Source organism: Mustela nivalis (assembly GCF_964662115.1).
Source record: "Mustela nivalis genome assembly, chromosome: 11".
Lineage (NCBI taxonomy): Eukaryota > Metazoa > Chordata > Mammalia > Carnivora > Mustelidae > Mustela > Mustela nivalis.
Window position 1 is genome coordinate 50,343,042 of NC_139030.1, and position 21,543 is coordinate 50,364,584.

At 38.9% G+C, this 21,543-nt stretch overlaps 1 long non-coding RNA gene across 2 annotated transcripts in view; it reads left to right on the plus strand.

Annotated features, from left to right (window-relative positions):
* Window positions 1–20,925, plus strand: part of LOC309843650 — a 65,296-nt gene extending 44,371 nt beyond the window's left edge. Inside the window, exon 5 of one of the 2 annotated variants that reach the window (XR_014300263.1) lies at window positions 20,813–20,925. This is a non-coding gene — a long non-coding RNA (uncharacterized lncRNA). The remainder of the gene's footprint in view (window positions 1–20,812) is intronic. The other variant, XR_014300264.1, reaches the window with a different exon arrangement.
* Window positions 20,926–21,543: the final 618 nt, after the last annotated feature.

A 21,543-nucleotide genomic window follows, 5' to 3' on the forward strand; every position in this document is an offset into this window, starting at 1 on the left:
GGTATTATTTATCTGGGTTATTTGTTCCCTCAAACAAATTGGAAAATCAAAGGAAAAAAAAAAACACTTAGGACAACAAAACCCACCAACTAAGATGAAGAAATATAGATTGTCTAAAATACAGCATGGTAAAGTTGACTGCTCAAGGATACAAACATGGAGAGAAAGGATTGTCTGTCATTTAATTGAAGGCAGGGGCAGGGGGGAGTGCGGGGAAGAAGGCTCCACAAGGGCTCAGGTTGGGGGGTGGGCAACAAGGAAGTCAGATACAGTCAGTCTCTCTGAGTTGGAGAGGTGGAAAAGAAGACCTTCCACCCTCGCAGAGGAGGAAGGGGCTGGCATCTACATTTCCCCTGAACACTTTTTTTTTTTAAGATTTTATTTATTTATTTGACAGACAGAGATCACAAGTAGGCAGAGAGACAGGCGGAGAGAGAGAGGAGGAAGCAGGCTCCCTACGGAGCAGAGAGCCTGATGTGGGACTTGATCCCAGGACCCTGAGATTATGACCTGAGCCAAAGGCTGAGGCTTAATTCACTGAGCCACCCAGGTCCCCCAACCCTGAACTTTTTCAAATGCAGGTTCTTCAGAGTCAGTTTTGCTTCCACGCAAAATTATGTTCTTCCCCATAGATCTTTATTTTACAGATTCATCCAAAAAACGCTCAATGGGCAACCATACCTAACTGATGTCTTTCTTGTGATGTTCCCATTTTCCAAAATTCCTACTCATACTTTGAGGCCTACGTGAAGTCTTCTTTAGCCATAGTGAATCCCTTTCACCATAACGAATCACACATCCCTTTCCCTGGGTTTCTGTGACACTATTTTTTCCTGATTCTCCTCCTCCTCCTCCTCCTCTGTCTCTTCCCATTTACATCTTCCTTGACTTGACTTTTTCTCCCATATCGGAACTTCCTAGAATTCCTAATATCCCAGAAGTTCATTCAGAAAGTTACCATATATATTGTTTCTGGAATTTTACTAACAAAAAGTTGGCAAAACATTGTCTGCAGCCCATTAACTGCTTTTGTAAATAAAGTTTTATTAGAACACAGCCATTTATTTATGCATTGTACATTATTTGTACTCATTTATTTATGCTTTGTCTATAGCTGCTTTTGTGCTCTACTGGCAGAGTTGAGTAGTTGCCACACAAACCATATGATTCACAAGCCTAAAATATTTTACTATCTGGGTCTTTTCAAAAAAAGTTCACCAACACTTGCTCTAATGAATTAAGCGATTATTTCTTTTTCATCATTACCTTTTTTAAGTTTGTGTTTTATTTCTCTAACTTGAAGCTGGAGGCAATGTCTAATATGCTTTTGTGTCCATACAAAGTATCTCTCACTGCCTTATACTTTTTTGGGTTCTCAGTACATAATGATTAATTAATTAATGACTAATGAATGAATGAATGATTGAAATAGGAAAACTACCAGCATTTTTGTTGTTGTTGAAATAAAATTGCCTCAGGTGGAATAATACCTTCCCCTAGCTCTCTACCAAAGATAATTCTAAATCTCTCCTTTCCATCCTCCATAAACATACAGATAGCACAGTGGTTGTGCATAGGCTCAGGGGTCAGAGAAGTTAGGTGTTGCATCTGGGCTCTGCCTCTTGCAGCCACGTGACCTTAAAGGAGTTACTGAAGCTGTCTAGGCTTCACCTCCTCTTCTATAAAATAGTGATAACCATAGTACTTCATCACAGGTTTGGTGTGAGAAACTTTAAATAAAGTAATATATTTTAATTGTTAGTTACAGTTTCTGGGACCATAGTAAACAATCTAAAAATGGTTGGCATTTGTTTTTGCCTTCCTGAAATTGTATCTTATTCCCTTCCTTTTCTCTACCTAATCCAAAGTCCTTAAAAAGGGATACTTTTTCCCTGTATTTCTCATCTTTTAAATTATAAGGCTAGAAAGTTGGAGTTCTCTTGGCAGTGAAGGAAGGGTGGCAATGTACAGATGGGTTCCTATGACTTGTTCTTTCTCTCGCATAGAAAAGCAACAACCATTTTTCCCTAGTAATCAATTCAGAAAGTCAATAAATGCAGTAAGTGGTTTTTGAAAAATGGTAGCCTACTAGAAGAGTGAATGAGGTATGGTCATTTGCATTTTCTTTCCTTTTTTTCTTTTTTAAGTAGGCTCCACACTGGGTCTGGAGCCCCGTGTGGGGCCTAAACTCACAACCCTGAGATCAAGACCCAAGCCAAGAACAAGAGTTGACTGCCAAACTGACCAAGCCACCAAGCTGCCCCGAGGCATGGTCATTTAAAGGATGACTAGCCTATTATATGCTCATTTCTGATGGAAGATAAAAGTGCAGTATAGCTAACATAAACATTAAGAGCAAACTTGAAGAACTAAGTCCCCAAAAGCCAATGGATAGGAAAAGAGAATAGAGTAGTGTTTTACTTTGAGGATAGCTTTATTTGACAAAGCTGATCACTCCTTCCCTCAATAGTAATCTATGAAGCCCCTTCTATGTTCCAGCTTTGTTTTGGATGCTAGGCATACATCAATAAAAATAATCAAATAAAATCCTGCCCTTGTGGACTTCTATTTTACTGAGGAGAAAATAATGCATAGATAATGGAATGAATAGATGAAGGATGGAGGGATGGATAGGTGTGCAGATAGGTTAGATAGGTAGATCGATTTTACAGCATGAGAAAGTGATAACTGCTTTGGAGAAAAGGTAGAGTAAAATAAGGAGAATCAGAATGAGAAAAGAGCGCAGAATATTATTTGCACTTTTTTTTTTTAAGATTTTATTTATTTGACAGAGAGAAATCACAAGTAGTCAGAGAGGCAGGCAGAGAGAGAGAGAGGGAAGCAGGCTCCCTGCTGAGCAGAGATCCCGATGCGGGACTCGATCCCAGGACCCTGAGATCATGACCCGAGCCGAGGGCAGCGGCCTAACCCACTGAGCCACCCAGGTGCCCCCCTATTTGCACTTTTAAATAGGACAGATGACCATTTTTAAATAGTCAGATGACATTTGTACAAAATTGTGAAAGATTTGGAGAGTGAATTACAGGGACATCTGGAGGTAAAAATTATAAGCAAAGAAAGAATACTATGCAAGTGCCCCAAGGCACAAGTACTCCTGGGGTGGGCTAAAAACAAGAAGGAGGCCTATGTAAAGACCAGACATAATGATAATAGAAAAAAAGTAATAACTTCTTTTTTTTTTTCTTTGTTCTTTTCGTGTTTTTTTTTTTAAATTTTTTATTTTTTTATAAACATATATTTTTATCCCCAGGGGTACAGGTCTGTGAATCACCAGGTTTACACACTTCACAGTACTCACCAAAGCACATACCCTCCCCAATGTCCATAAACCCACCCCCTTCTCCCAAACCCCCTCCCCCCAGCAACCCTCAGTTTGTTTTGTGAGATTAAGAGTCACTTATGGTTTGTCTCCCTCCCAATCCCATCTTGTTTCATTTATTCTTCTCCTACCCACTTAAGCCTCCATGTTGTATCACCACTTCCTCATATCAGGGAGATCATATGATAGTTGTCTTTCTCTGCTTGACTTATTTCGCTAAGCATGATATGCTCTAGTTCCATCCATGTTGTTGCAAATGGCAAGATTCCATTTCTTTTGATGGCTGCATAGTATTCCATTGTGTATATATACCACATCTTCTTGATCCATTCATCTGTTGATGGACATCTAGGTTCTTTCCATAGTTTGGCTATTGTGGACATTGCTGCTATAAACATTCGGGTGCATGTGCCCCTTTGGATCACTACATTTGTATCTTTAGGGTAAATACCCAATAGTGCAATTGCTGGGTCATAGGGCAGTTCTATTTTCAACATTTTGAAGAACCTCCATGCTGTTTTCCAAAGTGGCTGCACCAGCTTGCATTCCCACCAACAGTGTAGGAGGGTTCCCCTTTCTCCGCATCCTCACCAGCATCTGTCATTTCCTGACTTGTTGATTTTAGCCATTCTGACTGGTGTGAGGTGATATCTCATTGTGGTTTTGATTTGTATTTCCCTGATGCCGAGTGATATGGAGCACTTTTTCATGTGTCTGTTGGCCATCTGGATGTCTTCTTTGCAGAAATATCTGTTCATGTCCTCTGCCCATTTCTTGATTGGATTATTTGTTCTTTGGGTGTTGAGTTTGCTAAGTTCTTTATAGATTCTGGACACTAGTCCTTTATCTGATATGTCGTTTGCAAATATCTTCTCCCATTCTGTCAGTTGTCTTTTGATTTTCTTAACTGTTTCCTTTGCTGTGCAAAAGCTTTTGATCTTGATGAAATCCCAAGAGTTCATTTTTTCCCTTGCTTCCCTTGCCTTTTGCGTTGTTCCTAGGAAGATGTTGCTGCGGCAGAGGTCGAAGAGGTTGCTGCCCGTGTTCTCCTCAAGGATTTTGATGGATTCCTTTCGCACATTGAGGTCCTTCATCCATTTTGAGTCTATTTTTGTGTGTGGTGTAAGGAAATGGTCCAATTTCATTTTTCTGCATGTGGCTGTCCAATTTTCCCAGCACCATTATTTTTTCCATTGGACATTCTTTCCTGCTTTGTCGAAGATTAGTTGACCATAGATTTGAGGGTCTATTTCTGGGCTCTCTATTCTGTTCCATTGATCTATGTGTCTGTTTTTGTGCCAGTACCATGCTGTCTTGATGATGACAGCTTTGTAATAGAGCTTGAAGTCCAGGAAAAATAAAAACTCAAAGAGTTTGCAAACACCAAACCAGCTCTACAGGAAATATTGAAAGGGGTCCTCTAAGCAAAGAGAGAGCCTACAAGTGGTAGATCAGAAAGGAACAGAGACCATATACAGTAACAGTCACCTTACAGGCAATACAATGGCACTAAATTCATATCTCTCAATAGTTACCCTGAATGTGAATGGGCTAAATGCCCCTGTCAAAAGACACAGGGTATCAGAATGGATAAAAAAACAAAACCCATCTATATGTTGCCTCCAAGAAACTCATTTTAAGCCTGAAGACACCTCCAGATTTAAAGTGAGGGGGTGGAAAAGAATTTACCATGCTAATGGACATCAGAAGAAAGCAGGAGTGGCAATCCTTATATCAGATAAATTAGATTTTAAGCCAAAGACTATAATAAGAGATGAGGAAGGACACTATATCATACTCAAAGGGTCTGTCCAACAAGAAGATTTAACAGTTTTAAATATCTATGCCCCCAACGTGGGAGCAGCCAACTATATAAACCAATTAATAACAAAATCAAAGGAACACATCAACAATAATACAATAATAGTAGGGGACTTTAACACTCCCCTCACTGAAATGGACAGGTCATCCAAGCAAAAGATCAGCAAGGAAATAAAGGCCTTAAACGACACACTGGACCAGATGGACATCACAGATATATTCAGAATATTTCATCCCAAAGCAACAGAATACACATTCTTCTCTAGTGCACATGGAACATTCTCCAGAATAGATCATATCCTCGGTCCTAAATCAGGACTCAACCAGTATCAAAAGATTGGGATCATTCCCTGCATATTTTCAGACCACAATGCTCTAAAGCTAGAACTCAACCACAAGAGGAAGTTTGGAAAGAACCCAAATACATGGAGACTAAACAGCATCCTTCTAAAGAATGAATGGGTCAACCGGGAAATTAAAGAAGAATTGAAAAAAATCATGGAAACAAATGATAATGAAAATACAATGGTTCAAAATCCGTGGGACACAACAAAGGCAGTCCTGAGAGGAAAATATATAGCGGTACAAGCCTTTCTCAAGAAACAAGAAAGGTCTCAGGTACACAACCTAACCCTACACCTAAAGGAGCTGGAGAAAGAACAAGAAAGAAATCCTAAGCCCAGCAGGAGAAGAGAAATCATAAAGATCAGAGCAGAAATCAATGAAATAGAAACCCAAAAAAACAATAGAACAAATCAACGAAACTAGGAGCTGGTTCTTTGAAAGAATTAATAAAATTGATAAACCCCTGGCCTGACTTATCAAAAAGAAAAGAGAAAGGACCCAAATAAATAAAATCATGAATGAAAGAGGAGAGATCACAACTAACACCAAAGAAATACAAAGTAATAACTTCTATTGAAGCCTTACTATTCTCTGAGGAATCTTCTAAGCATTATTATATATAATCTTCAAAACAATCACATAGTATAGGCAAAGTTATTCTCCACATTTTATAAATAAGTAAACTGATATTTTTGAAAGGTTGAACAACTTGCCCAAGATGACATAGCCAACAGCTGCTGGCGTCCCATGTGTCTGATTGCAATGCTCCTGTTCTTGGCCACTGCATTTGTTATCATACCTTCGTCTGTCTTGGAGATCAAGATTGGATTAGCTCTACTCTGTTCCCCACCTGTCCAAACTGCAACTGCGTAATTCTTTGTGACCTTTCTGACTGTTTAACTTGTCCTTTACATGCATTTTAGTTTAAATGCAAAATTCTAAATGTTCGCTAAGGTTTTCGATGGGCCCTTTACCACCTTGTGACATTTCTGAATTCTCTCCTTTTCTTTCCCATTCTGATCTTTCATCATTTTACCGACTTTGCCTTTGCATACAAACCAGTTCAGTTTCAGGGGGGAAATCTACACACCAGAGGGCAGCTATATCTCTGGACTTCTTTCTTCAGAGATTAACTGATGTGTGATGGAGTTTCTTCAAAATGCTTTTTACTTTGTGAATATAGGATTGCAGACATTCATACAGGGAGGCATTCTTGCCAGTTATTTTGGTATACCCTTTCTCCTTTCCTTCCTCCTTTTTTTTTTCCCTCTATAGAGTTTTATAGATTGACCTCAGCCTTTGACAGTTTTGCTTTAAAAAATCCTAAATTCTCAACCCTGCCTACCACATTCTTTTTTTTTTTTTTTTTTTTTTTTTTTTAAAGATTTTATTTATTTATTTGACAGAGAGAAATCACAAGTAGATGGAGAGGCAGGCAGAGAGAGAGAGAGGAAAGCAGGCTCTCTGCTGAGCAGAGAGCCCGATGCGGGACTCGATCCCAGGACTCTGAGATCATGACCTGAGCCGAAGGCAGCGGCTTAACCCACTGAGCCACCCAGGCGCCCCTGCCTACCACATTCTTAATCAAATGCAAAATATATTAAAAACAAGGCCGGGAAATAGTACTGAAATTTTAAAAGTCTGTTCACTTCTCTGTCCACTGATAAATGTTTTTCATCAGAATTCCTGAGCATCATCCTCACCCAAATTAATTTTTTTCTCTCTTCAGAGAAAACACAAGAGGATTAAATGACTTCTTTCCCTTCTTCAATGTGTATAAAATACTTTCTTCTGGTAAAAGTATGTGTCAAATTTCAAGCCAGAATGAAAAAAACAGAATGTTCATTTCTCTATTAGGTTATAAAATCCCTGCGCTAGAAAGCCAGTGACCATGACAAGGAAGAAATTGATCTTTTTGCAATGCTATCTGAAGAGAAATGGAGAAAAGAGTAGGAAACTTGGATATTTTCCCCATAGAGAACACTTAAAATTGCTTGGGTACTGGTGTTCTTGGAATGGGCATTGGAATAGATATGTGTGGAGGAAACTGAGTTTTGTGAACACTGTTTTTTGAAAGAAGTTCTAGTTTTTAAAAATGGAAAGACTTAAGTATGTTGAGTAAAGTTTTAGAATTTATGGCATAAATTTGAATGACAGAAAGCCAATCTGCTTCCTTCAAAAGCTAGAGGTACATTCACTTTTTCAAGCATATGGAAGAATGAGGCATAGGGAATAACCAAGCCCATCTTATCACATTCCAAGTGAAAGCCAAATGGTTCCTAGATCATGACATACAAGATAAGATGATACCATAGAAATGACATAGATGAACTCTTCATTGGAAAACCACTGCCTTCATAAAATGACTGAAATTAATATATACTTAGGGGCAGCTGGTTGGCTCCGTTGGTTAGGCATCCGACTCTTGATTTCAGCTCAGGTGATGAGATTGAACCTGAAGTTGGGCTTTGTGCTCAGTGCTCAGTGCAGAGTCTGTTTGAGGATTCTCTCTCCCTCTCCCTACCACATGCATACTATTTGTCTCTCTCTAAAAATAAATAAATAAATATTTAAAAAAATATTTATATATTTTAATATATATTTATTTATATATGAAACATTTGTATATAAAAAACATATATGCCGAATAAATATGACTTTACACAATTTATTCTTCCTTATTCTTTCATGGAAATTTTCAAATAGATACAACATTAGGATATTTTAATAAATTCTCAATGCTCATCATCCAGTTTCAACTACTATCAACATATGACCTGTCTTATTTCATCTACTCTTCATCCTCTTAACATTCTTCCATACAATTTTGAAGCATGTTTAAAACAGTATATCCTTTCATCTGTAAATATGCAATTTGTTCTTATATTCTAGGAGTTGTAATCTGAAACATGCAATAAATCAAGGTTAAAAAAAAATAGTGCTGGAAGTCTCTCCTGTGATTAAATATGCTTCTTGGTTCCCTTGACTTACCATACCTTCTAATTTTAGACCAAGAAGGATAAGACCACAGATTCGACCAAGTCTTGTAGTCCTTTGGAGAAAAAGTCAAGAAGCCAAAGATCCACTATCATATGTAGCTGACATATGTGATTATTTTTTATCTACCTAGTATCTGAAGACCCTCTTCTGTCTTTGGAGACTTAATGTACTTTGAAACTTCGTAGAAGACAGAGTCTGTTTCCCACTGTAGAATCTGAAAATGTGGAAGGATTTCTTTCCTGGTTCCCTTGAGTGTAAGGTCATAGCCTTAATAGATGCTTAGCCAGGAGAAATACATGCCCAGATTTTTTTTATAAACATATAATATATTTTTATCCCCAGGGGTACAGGTCTGTGAATCACCAGGTTTACACACTTCACAGCACTTACCAAAGCACATACCCTCCCCAATGTCCATAACCCCACCCGTCTTCCCCCCACCCCCCTCCCCCCAGCAACCCTCAATTTGTTCTGTGAGATTAAGAGTCACTTATGGTTTGTCTGCCTCCCAATCCCATCTTGTTTCATTGATTCTTCTCCTACCCCCTTAAGCCCCCATGTTGCATCGCCACTTCTTCATATCAGGGAGATCATATGATAGTTGTCTTTCTCTGCTTGACTTATTTCGTTAAGCATTATATGCTCTAGTTCCATCCATGTTGTCGCAAATGGCAAGATTTCATTTCTTTTGATGGCTGCATAGTATTCCATTGTGTAAATATACCACTTCTTCTTTATCCATTCATCTGTTGATGGACATCTAGGTTTTTTCCATAGTTTGGCTATTGTGGACATTGCTGCTATAAACATTCAGGTGCACGTGCCCCTTCGGATCACTACGTTTGTATCTTTGGGGTAAATACCCAGTAGTGCAATTGCTGGGTCATAGGGCAGTTCTATTTTCAACCTTTTGAGGAACCTCCATGTTGTTTTCCAGAGTGGCTGCACCAGCTTGCATTCCCACCAACAGTGTAGGAGGGTTCCCCTTTCACCACATCCTCGCCAGCATCTGTCATTTCCTGACTTGTTAATTTTAGCCATTCTGACTGGTGTGAGGTGATATCTCATTGTGGTTTTGATTTGTATTTCCCTGATGCCGAGTGATATGGAGCACTTTTTTATGTGTCTGTTGGCCATCTGGGTGTCTTCTTTGCAGAAATGTCTGTTCATGTCATCTGCCCATTTCTTGATTGGATTACTTGTTCTTTGAGTGTTGAGTTTGCTAAGCTCTTTATAGATTTTGGATACTAGCCCTTTATTTGATATGTCGTTTGCAAATATCTTCTCCCGTTCTTTCAGTTGTCTTTTCAATTTGTTCACTGTTTCCTTTGCTGTGCAAAAGCTTTTGACCTTGATAAAATCCCTATAGTTCATTTTTGCCCTTGCTTCTCTTGCCTTTGGCGATGTTCCTAGGAAGATGTTGCTGCGGCTGAGGTCGAAGAGGTTGCTGCCTATGTTCTCCTCAAGGATTTTGATGGATTCCTTTCTCACATTGAGGTCCTTCATCCATTTTGAGTCTATTTTCATGTGTGGTTTAAGGAAATGGTCCAATTTCATTTTTCTGCATGTTTTCCCAACACCATTTATTGAAGAGGCTGTCTTTTTTCCATTGGATATTCTTTTCTGCTTTGTCGAAGATTAGTTGACCATAGAGTTGAGGTTCTATTTCTGGGATTTCTATTCTGTTCCATTGATCTATGTGTCTGTTTTTGTGCCAGTAATGCTGTCTTGATGATGGCAGCTTTGTAATAGAGCTTGAAGTCTGGAATTGTGATGCCACCAACTTTGGCTTTCTTTTTCAATATCCCTTTGGCTATTCGAGGTCTTTTCTGGTTCCATATAAATTTTAGAATTATTTGTTCCATTTCTTTGAAAAAGATGGATGGTACTTTGATAGGAATTGCATTAAATGTGTAGATTGCTTTAGGTAGCATAGACATTTTCACAATATTTATCCTTCCAATCCAGGACCATGGAACATTTTTCCATTTCTTTGTGTCTTCCTCAATTTCTTTCATGAGTACTTTATAGTTTTCTGAGTTTAGATTCTTTGCCTCTTTGGTCAGGTTTATTCCTAGGTATCTTATGGTTTGGGGTGCAATTGTAAATGGGATTGACTTCTTAATTTCTCTTTCTTGTTGTTGGTGTAAAGAAATGCAACTGATTTCTGTGCATTGACTTTATATCCTGACACTTTACTGAATTCCTGTACAAGTTCTAGCAGTTTTTTGGGTTTTCCACAGATAGTATCATATCATCTGCAAAGAGTGATAGTTTGACTTCTTCTTTGCTGATTTGGATGCCTTTAATTTCCTTTTGTTGCCTGATTGCTGAGGCTAGGACTTCTAGTACTGTGTTGAATAGCAGTGGTGATAATGGACATCCCTGCTGTGTTCCTGACCTTAGCGGAAAAGCTTTCAGTTTTTCTCCATTGAGAATGATATTTGCGGTGGGTTTTTCATAGTTGGCTTTGATCATATTGAGGTATGTGCCCTCTATCCCTACACTTTGAAGAGTTTTAATCAGGAAGGGATGCTGCACTTTGTCAAACGCTTTTTCAGCATCTGTTGAGAGTATCATATGGTTCTTGTTCTTTCTTTTATTGATGTGTTGTATCACATTGATTGATTTGCGGATGTTGAACCAACCTTGCAGCCCTGGAATAAATCCCACTTGGTCGTGGTGAATAATCCTTTTAATGTACTGTTGAATCCTATTGGCTAGTATTTTGGTGAGAATTTTTGCATCTGTGTTCATCAAGGATATTGGTCCAAAGCTCTCTTTTTTGAAGGGATCCTTGTCTGGTTTTGGGATCAAGGTGATGCTGGCCTCATAATATGAGTTTGGAAGTTTTCCTTCCATTTCTATTTTTTGGAACAGTTTCAGGAGAATAGGAATTAGTTCTTCTTTAAATGTTTGGCAGAATTCCCCCAGGGAAGCCGTCTGGCCCTGGGCTTTTGTTTGTTTGGAGATTTTTAATGACTTTTTCAATCTCCTACTGGTTATGGGTCTGTTCAGGCTTTCTATTTCTTCCTGGTTCAGTTGTGGTAGTTTATATGTTTCTAGGAATGCATCCATTTCTTCCAGATTGTCAAACTTGTTGGTGTAGAATAGCTTGATGATGGCAGCTATGTTCTTATAATTGTTTGTATTTCTTTGGTATTAGTTGTGATCTCTCCTCTTTCATTCATGATTTTATTTATTTGGGTCCTTTCTCTTTTCTTTTTGATAAGTCTGACTAGGGGTTTATCAATTTTATTAATTCTTTCAAAGAACCAGCTCCTAGTTTCGTTGATTTGTTCTGTTGTTTTTTTGGTTTCTATTTCATTGATTTCTGCTCTGATCTTTATGATTTCTCTTCTCCTGCTGGGTTTAGGCTTTCTTTCTTTTTCTTTCTCCAGCTCCTTTAGGTGTAGGGTTAGGTTGTATATTTGAGACCTTTCTTGTTTTGTGAGAAAGGCTTGTACCGCTATATATTATCCTCTCAGGACTGCCTTTGTTGTGTCCCACGGATTTTGAAACGTTCTGTTTTCATTATCATTTGTTTCCATATTTTTTTTCAATTCTTCTTTAATTTCCTGGTTGACCTGTTCATTCTTTAGAAGGATGATGTTTAGTCTCCATGTATTTGGGTTCTTTCCAAACTTCCTCTTGTGGTTGAGTTCTAGCTTCAGAGCATTGTGGTCTGAAAATATGCAGGGAATGATTCCAATCTTTTGATACCGGTTGAGTCCTGATTTAGGACCAAGGATGTGACCTATTCTGGAGAATGTTCCATGTGCACTAGAGAAGAATGTGTATTCTGTTGCTTTGGGATGAAATGTTCTGAATATATCTGTGATGTCCATCTGGTCCAGTGTGTCATTTAAAGCCTTTATTTCTTTGTTGATCTTTTGCTTAGATGATCTGTCCTTTTCAGTGAGGGGAGTGTTAAAGTCCCTTACTATTATTGTATTATTGTTGATGTGTTCCTTTGATTTTGTTATTAATTGGTTTATATAGTTGGCTGCTCCCATGTTGGGGGCATAGACATTTAAAATTGTTAGATCTTCTTGTTGGACAGACCCTTTGAGTATGATAGAGTGTCCTTCCTCGTCTCTTTTTATAGGCTTTGGCTTAAAATCTAATTTATCTGATATAAGGATTGCCACTCCTGCTTTCTTCTGATGTCCATTAGCATGGTAAATTATTTTCCATCCCCCCTCACTTTAAATCTGGAGGTGTCTTCGGGTTTAAAATGAGTTTCTTGGAGGCAACATATAGATGGGTTTTGTTTTTTTCATCCATTCTGATACCCTGTGTCTTTTGATTGGGGCATTTAGCTCATTAACATTCAAGGTAACTATTGAGAGATATGATTTTAGTGCCATTGTATTGCCTGTAAGGTGACTGTTACTGTATATGGTCTCTGTTCCTTTCTGATCTACCACTTGTAGGCTCTCTCTTTGCTTAGAGGACCCCTTTCAATATTTCCTGTAGAGCTGGTTTGGTGTTTGCAAACTCTTTGAGTTTTTATTTTTCCTGGAAGCTTTTAATCTCTTATTCTATTTTCAATGATAGCCTAGCTGGATATAGTATTCTTGGCTGCATATTTTTCTCGTTTAGTGCTCTGAAAATATCATGCCAGCTCTTTCTGGCCTGCTAGGTCTCTGTAGATAAGTCTGCTGCCAATCTAATATTTTTACCATTGTATGTTACAGACTTCTTTTCCCGGGCTGCTTTCAGGATTTTCTCTTTCTCACTAAGACTTGTAAATTTTACTATTAGATGACAGGGTGTGGGCCTATTTTTATTGATTTTTAGGGGTGTTCTCTGCACCTCCTGAAATTTGATGCTTGTTCCCTTTGCCATATTGGGGAAATTCTCCCCAATAATTCTGTCCAGTATACCTTCTGCTCCCCTCTCTCTTTCTTCTTCTTCTGGAATCCCAATTATTCTAATGTTATGTTGTCTTATGGTGTCACTTATCTCGTGAATTCTCCTCTCGTGGTCCCATAGCTGTTTGTCCCTCTTTCGCTCAGCTCTTTATTCTCTGTCATTTGGTCTTCTATATCGCTAATTCTTTCTTCTGCCTCATTTATCCTAGCACTAAGAGCCTCCATTTTTTATTGCACCTCATTAATAGCTTTTTTTATTTCAACTTGGTTAGATTTTAGTCCTTTTATTTCTCCAGAAAGGGCTTTTATATCTCCCGAGAGGGTTTCTCTAATATCTTCCATGCCTTTTTCGAGCCCGGCTAGAACCTTGAGAATTGTCTTTCTGAACTCTAGATCTGATATATTACAAATGTCTGTATTAATTAGGTCCCTAGCCTTTGGTACTGCTTCTTTTTCTTTTTTTCTGTGGTGAATTTTTCCGCCTTGTCATTTTGTCCAGATAAGAGTATATGAAGGACAAGTAAAATGCTAAAAGGGTGGCAACAACCCCAGGAAAATATGCTTTAACCAAATCAGAAGAGATCCCAAATCGTGATGGGGGAGAAAGGGGATAAAAAGAGGTTCAGAAAGAAAGAAAGAAAAAAAGAAAAGAATTTAAAAAAGAAAACGAATAAAGAAAAGTATAAAAAGAAAAAATATATATATATTAGATGAACTAGTTTAAAAATATTAAAAAAGAAAAGGGTAATAGTTAAAAAAATTTTAGCAGAAGAAGAGAAAAAAAAATTAAAAAAAAAATTAAGTTAACTGCAACACTAAAGAATCATAGGGAGAAAGCCATGAGTTCCGTGCTTTGCTTTCTCCTCCTCTGGAATTCTGCTGCTCTCCTTGGTATTGAAACCGCACTCCTTGGTAGGTGAACTTGGTCTTGGCTGGATTTCTTGTTAATCTTCTGGGGGAGGGGCCTGGTGTAGTGATTCTCAAGTGTCTTTGCCCCAGGCGGAATTGCACCGCCCTTTCCAGGGGCCGGACTGAGTAATCCGCTCAGGTTTGCTTTCAGGAGCTTTTGTTCCCTGAGCACTTTCCGTAGAGTTCCGGAGGACATGAATACAAATGGCTGCCTCCTGGTCTCCTGCCCGGAGGAGCCGAGAGCCCGAGGCCCCATACCTCAGTGCGCCCTCAGAGAACAGCGCCCAGTAACTCCCGTCTGCCTGAACTCCGGCCGCGCTCCGAGCTCATCGAGCCTGCGACCGGTTCAAGGTGTCCCCGAGCTGTGAGCTCACTGTTGGCTCTGTCTCTGTAGCCAGCTTCCCCGTTCTAATACCTGTAAGCTCTGCGACACTCAGACACCCCCAATCCTTCTGTGACCCTGTGGGACCTGAGGCCATGCTGACCCCTGTGGGCTTCACCCCGGTTTAGCATCTGGAGCGATGTCCTTCAGCGGAACAGACTTTTAAAGTCGGTCCCTCCCCCCAGGGTCTATCTTCCTGTCGCTTTGGATTCACTTCTCCACCGGTCCTACCTTTCAGAAAGTGGTTGTTTTTCTGTTTCTAGAATTGCTATTCTTCTTCTCTTCGATCTGCCGATGGATTTGTAGGTGTTTGCAATCTTTAGATAAGCTATCTAGCTGATCTCCTGCTAACTGAAGTAGTCTCAGCCTGCTACTTCTCCTCCATCTTGACTCCCAACCCATGCCCAGATTTTTTAAAAGGGAGTGGCTGACCCAAAGAAACAGGGACAGAGTAAACCTTGTATGGAGTTAGTGGCTCTGGTAGCCATGTCCATTTCATAAATGGGGAAGGAAGAAGAGGAATAGAAGAGACAGTGGCAGTGGTGCCTACATCTGAATTCAGCATCTGTGTATAGAAATGTTGATGAGTGCTCAGCAATGAAGCTGATGTAGGGCTAGTATGTTAACATGGCTATGGCTGGGGTGCTAGCTGAGTTGTTTCCACAGCTGCCTTTGCATGCAAACTAGTTTCAACTCTGTTGGCCATTCTTTGAGCTACCCAATATTCTTTGACTAAATTTTCTGCATAATCAATGTGTCTGTTTTTGATATCAAGAAACCTCACTGATATACCTGGTGTGCATACAATCTTTAAATGAGCATCTGGAAGGGACCTTAAAATGTAAGATGCATTAAAGAAATTTCTCAAAGATCACTAACAAGAAACTAATAGAAACATACCACGGTAGCAATTTAAATAATCATGAAGCTCTACCAATGGAACGGTAGTTAGCATTTTTTACTGCATTCCATTTGAACTTCTTAGTTTAGGTTGTTATTGATTAGTAAGAATGTTCATCAAATACTTCCTAGAGTAGTAAAAAAAAAAATGAAGAAAAAGTCACCTTAAATATCCACCAGTTGGACTGGCCACTTTAAGACAGACTCTACAATTACCTGTCCCCTTCTACTGCGTACACATAGCCCCTTCCACCAAAAATTAATGGTAAAAATTCATATGTGGGCTTTAGAAAAACATCAGTGGCAAAATAATAAGTAAAAAAATTCCTCAAAAACCTAACATCAAACTAGATAGAACCGCTGCACCAAGCGGAGCTCCAGTTTTGAAAAGTGCATGTTATTAAAGATATTTGTAAATATCATGCAGAAGAACTCCATATTGGCTCTCACTGGGAAGTAGGAATACAGAGAAAATTTCAGTTTTTTCATAGGCTTTGTGTATTCCTTTTCAGTTGGGGCTGTAACAAATGACCACAAATGGAGTGGCTTCAAACAACACAAATGCATTATCTTACAATTCTGGAGATCAGAAGTCTGAAATGAGACTTACTGAGCTGCAGAGAAAATGTCAGAAAGGCTGTGTCCTTCTCGCCTTCTAGAGGCTGCAGGGGAGGATCTGTTTCCTGGCCCTTTCTGTCTCCTATGCCACCTACAGTCCTTGCATCGTACCCCTTCTTTCTTCATCTTCTACGAGCACCACTCCAACCTCTGGTTCCTCTGTCATATCTCCCTTTCTGACTTTGATCCTCTTGCCTCCCTCTTTCAAGGACCTCTGTGATTACACTGAGCTCACCTGTGTAATCAAGATAATCTCCCCATCTCATGAACCTTAACTTAATCACATCTGCAAAGTCCCTTTTGCCCTGAAAGATAATATATTCATAGGTTCCAGAGACTAGGACATGAATATCTTTGGGAGGACATTATTCTATCATGCTTTCTAAAATCAGTTTAATATTATTAAGAACTATTTATTTCTTAGAAGTCCTTGTTCTCATTAGTTTAATAGTTGATTTATAGTATAATTGTAAATTTCCCTCAAAGTGTCAACTAGATTGTAGTATTTATGCCAAATAGATTAAATGATTATGTTTTGGTTTTGTCATTTTTTTTTTAACAAAAAATATGTTTACTTCAAGCCAAAGATATTTTTAGGGATTAGTGAATTTATAGTTCTTTTTATTTCCTTTCTTTTCTCTTACCAAGGCTTTATTTTCTGCCATAGTTACATTTTTTTTTACTTGACAGAAAGTCTTGAAAGTATTGTTCAAGATAGTTATTGTTGATGTTGAATCCATTTTCTCACTTTTTAAAGTGAGAAATACTTTTTAATGTATTGTGCTAAGTCTCAATGACTATACGTCAACAAAGGCCATTAGCAATAAAATAAGTAATAAAGATGTTCAGGTGCAAATGCTAATTCACCAAAATTTAATATTCACATTAAAGATACGTGGCTTTTGATGCCTTTAAAACTTGTTCCAAATGATAGATAATAATAGAATAATCTCTAGTTTAAGTGTGCCTTGTGTTTAAAAACAGAACTTCATGATCAGTGTGTTTTTGTTTAACTACCTGTGAATGTTAACAATCAGGAAAGTAATGTTTCTTCCATTGAAAAAGGATCCTTAGTTGTTGTTGTTGTTGTTCAGGTAATATCAAATTGGCACCTTCTGAATTATACAATACGAGATGGAAAAATACTCCCTGATGATAATCTGTATAGTTAGAGAATGTTCTCGCCAGCGATGAATGTGATTAATAGGCCTGGGAAATAACCGTGCCAGGAAAAAAAGCAACAAAAAACAAAAAACAAAAACAAAAACAACAAAAGCCTCCCAAAACAGACAACATAGATTTCGTTTGTCAACCATCGATAAAGCAAATGACAGGAGCAATTTCTCTTATTCTCTTAAGAGCACAACATGAATTCATGCTTATTAGAGGGTTGAGTGTGCAGTGTGTTGCAGGTGCTCTTTTGTAACATGGGAATATTAATTAAGTCTTTGTTCAATATCCAGTCACTAATTACTATTTAGCTCCACGAGTTCATGTCTCAGTCTTTATGTGTTGCTGTTTTTTCCAGTCCAGCCAGCCGCCTTTGCCTAGCAGTGTTTTGCCTTTGCCTTTGCCTGTGTGTTCGAAACCATGTCTCTGGTGTAGGCTTTTCTCCATCCTTCACAGAACCTCAGCTGCATAGTGGATACTGTTTTGACTGCACTGAAATTCTGTTACAAAATTCCCTCTCCACCTCCTCCCACCGCCCAGCATTTTCATGCTGCTCCCAATGACATCTTGCCAACATTCTAGTTTCCTGGGAACCTTTACAAAGACATTTTTTTTTTTCCTGAGCTATATCATCTTAGCAAAAACAATCATAATGTTAATAGGTGGGATTGTTATCGCAGGGAAAAAGTAAGGAATAGTTTCATCCCTAGGAAAGAATGTAATTGTGCAAAAGATTTCTGATGAGAACATTTTTCTCTCAAGGGTAGAGAGGTTAGAGTTCTGATACATGGAGGTGTTTAATTCCTCTAAGATGGCTGCTTTATAGTTTAGGCTATCCAGGCACACTCTGGGCAACTGACCAACTGGACTGATTTCAGAGCTCTGAGAAATTGGCCCCAAATATTTATCTGACCCATGTTTAGAAGAACCATTTCTTAAGGACTTTCTGGTAAAGATTTTATTTATTTTTTAATTTTTTTTTTAGGATTAGTAGCTCATCTACTGGGACTTGGGAAACTTATTACCATTCATTGTTACTTAATGGAAAACAGACACTAAAGGAATGTGAACTCATGACTCGTTATTTTTCAATGGAAAGAACAAATCAGAAGTGGTAGAGAGAAGTCTAGGAAATGCCTAGAAGGCAGCACAGGGCAAGAAGATAATTGGTGTTTCAACATTCGTCAAAGGAAAAGAGAGGTAGGAAAGTTTCAGGGAATGTTGTATAATTTTCCATATAGATATATTTATTCATCATTATTTCACACAGTTCTTAGTAAATGTCTATTTGTTTATGGCCCAATTAAATCATTCAGGGTCAGCTATATAAAGCAGTGTTTTTTCACATTTTAAATTCAGTGGCCAAAATTTTGTCAAATCAAAGTTACACATATTCCCCGTGTATAAACCGAGTGAAAAGAGCTCTTCTGACCAGGTACTTAGAGATTGCTCTTCCCCGCAGAACCCGGCCTGTCCTTTGTCCCCCCAGCAATCCTGAGGCAGCCTCTGGTTGAGTAGTCAACATCCTTTGAAATGAGGGGCATTTATTCAATAAATTTGTGATCCGAACCACCATTTTCCGAAGAAAAATGACTCTTCTTTGAAGTTGGGAAACTTGAGGAATTGCCTGTACTTTACTTCATTAACTCACCTGCTGATTTTTTTCAACGAATATTATTGGTGACCTACTATGTGCCAGACACTGTGACAACCTCTGCAGATACAAGAGTGGCCAATGAGGATATGGCCTGTGCCTCACGGGACTTACATTTTAATAAGAGTCAGCTGTGTGCCACTGCATGTACTTTAAGCAAATCTCTTGCCCAAGATGTTCTGAGTGTATCCAAGTACACCTTGCTCAAGGCATGTTTTTCTGTAGACAATGATCTTAGACATGTCTTATGACAATTTACTCATTCATGCTGTATGAAGTTCAAAAGATTATCTAGGTGGGGCTAATACAGAAATTGGGAAGATAATTTACAGTATGTTGAAAAATTGCCAAAGCACTACCTAACTCCCCAAAACATTATTCTGTAGTCAAAATGTTGGGGACTAAAAGGTTTTTACCTTCATCCATACTAATGTTTCTCAGTTTCCCCCACCAATGAAGTTCCTTGAGACATTTAGAATTCATTCCCTGAACAGACGCAAATATCAACAGCTCATTTCTTTTAAGCCTTTCTCCTCTCTGTCAGCAGCAAATCACAGAAAAGTAGAAGCCCAGGTTTCTACAGCCTGATCTCAGCAAGTTGTCCAGAGGAGACAAACTGCCTGGCTTCATGTGTGTGATGTGTGGTGCCCAGGGTCTGCCCTTCCAGAGCCCAAACTTTCTAGAGTTGCCAGAGTTGATAGTTTATATCCTGCCATTTCAACTCTCTGGGTACCCTTCAAACTGTCCCATGTCACATCTTTTCTTTTATAACTATTTGTTAATTTTATTTTCATAACCCTTGAGATAGCTAGAATCAGTCTTTTTTTTTTTTTTTAAGACTTTATTTATTTGACAGAGACACAGAAAGAGGGAACACAAGCAGGGGGAGTAGGAGAGAGAGAAGCAGACTCCCCACTGAGCAGGGAGCCCAGTGCAGGACTGGATTCCAGGACCCTAGGATCATGATCTGAGCTGAAGGCAGATGCTTAATGACTGAGCCACCCAGGTGCCCCTAGAACCAGTCTTAAGTGAGGTAAGACAGGACCAGAAAATCAACAGCATAATAATAACTAATGTATAAGTAGCACTACTTTATAACTAGTTATTCATTATTAATTCAATCTACATAACAATGCTATAAGGAAGGTGTTTTAATGAACCCCTTTAACAGAGGGGGAAACTGAGTATCAGAGATGCCTCTGAGCCTAAACTCAAAGCTGAGTCAAATTGGTACCCACTGTCTGCCTACATTCAGGACATTTGGGATCATTTCTGGCCTCAGGCCTCCACATTTTCCCATTTTTAGACTCTTGAGAAAACTCATTAGAAAGAAATTTCAATCTTGATGATCCTGGAAGAAGGGTAAGGAGTCATAAGAGTGATTAGAACCCCTCAATATGAAGAGGTAAGTATGGTCAGTTGACAGTGTTGAGCTGCTGAATTGAATTGTGTGGCGAGGCCTGTACAAGACCTGCCCTGTGTCGCTCTGACCTTCTTTCTGCCCCTCAAACACACAAAGCTCTTTCCCTCTTGGTAGTCCTCACACGGCTGCTGCTCTGCCGGCTCTGCTGCCCAAGACCTTCTCCCGGCCAGCTCATTGCCTTCCTTTCCGTCTCATTCCGACGCCATCTTCTCAGGGAGGCCTTTTCTGCGAACCGACGCCATTACTTCCTCTCCTGTCACCTTATTTTGTTTTCCTCACACTACTTGTACTCTGTGAAATTAGCTTGTTACTTTTTTAGAAGTTGTGGTAAAACACACACAACATACAATGTACTCTCTTAACCAATTTTTAGCGTGCAGTTCCGTGGCACTAAGGACTGAGGTGCAGCCATCACCACCATCCATGTCCACAGCCCTTTCATCTTGCAAAACTGAAAGTCTGCACCAAGTAAATGATAACCCCCCATTCACCCATCATCCCAGCCCTTGGTAACCGCTGTTCTACTTTCTGTCTCTATCAATTTGACTGCACGTGTACCTCACGTAAGCGCAATTATATGGGGTTTTGTCTTTTTGTGTCTGGCTTATTTCACAGAACATAATGTTCTCTAGGTTCATCTACGTTATAGCATGTGTCAGAATTTCCTTCGTTTTTAAGGCTGAATGATATTTCATTGTATGTATGTACCACATTGTGTCTAGCCATTCATCTACTGATTGACACTTGAGTGGCTTTCACTTTCTGTCTGTTGTGATTACTCATATGCTGGTAGAAACACAGTGCATGAATGTCTCTTAGAGTCCTTGCCTTCCGTTCTTTTGGTTATGTACCCAGAAGTGGAATTGCTGGATTATATGGCAATTCTACTTATTCAGTAGTGTCTGACATATAGGAGATGCTCAGCTATTTCTTCACTGAATAAAGAATGACCATTTAACAGTTAGGCACGTAGTTTTTCATTTAATTTTTAAAAGTACATAATACATGTAAGTGGTAGAAGAAAAAGAAAAAGAAGAAGAGGAAGAAATAGAAGGAGGGAGAGGAGAAGAATAAAAACTTAAAATCTATAATAAGGTTTAATTG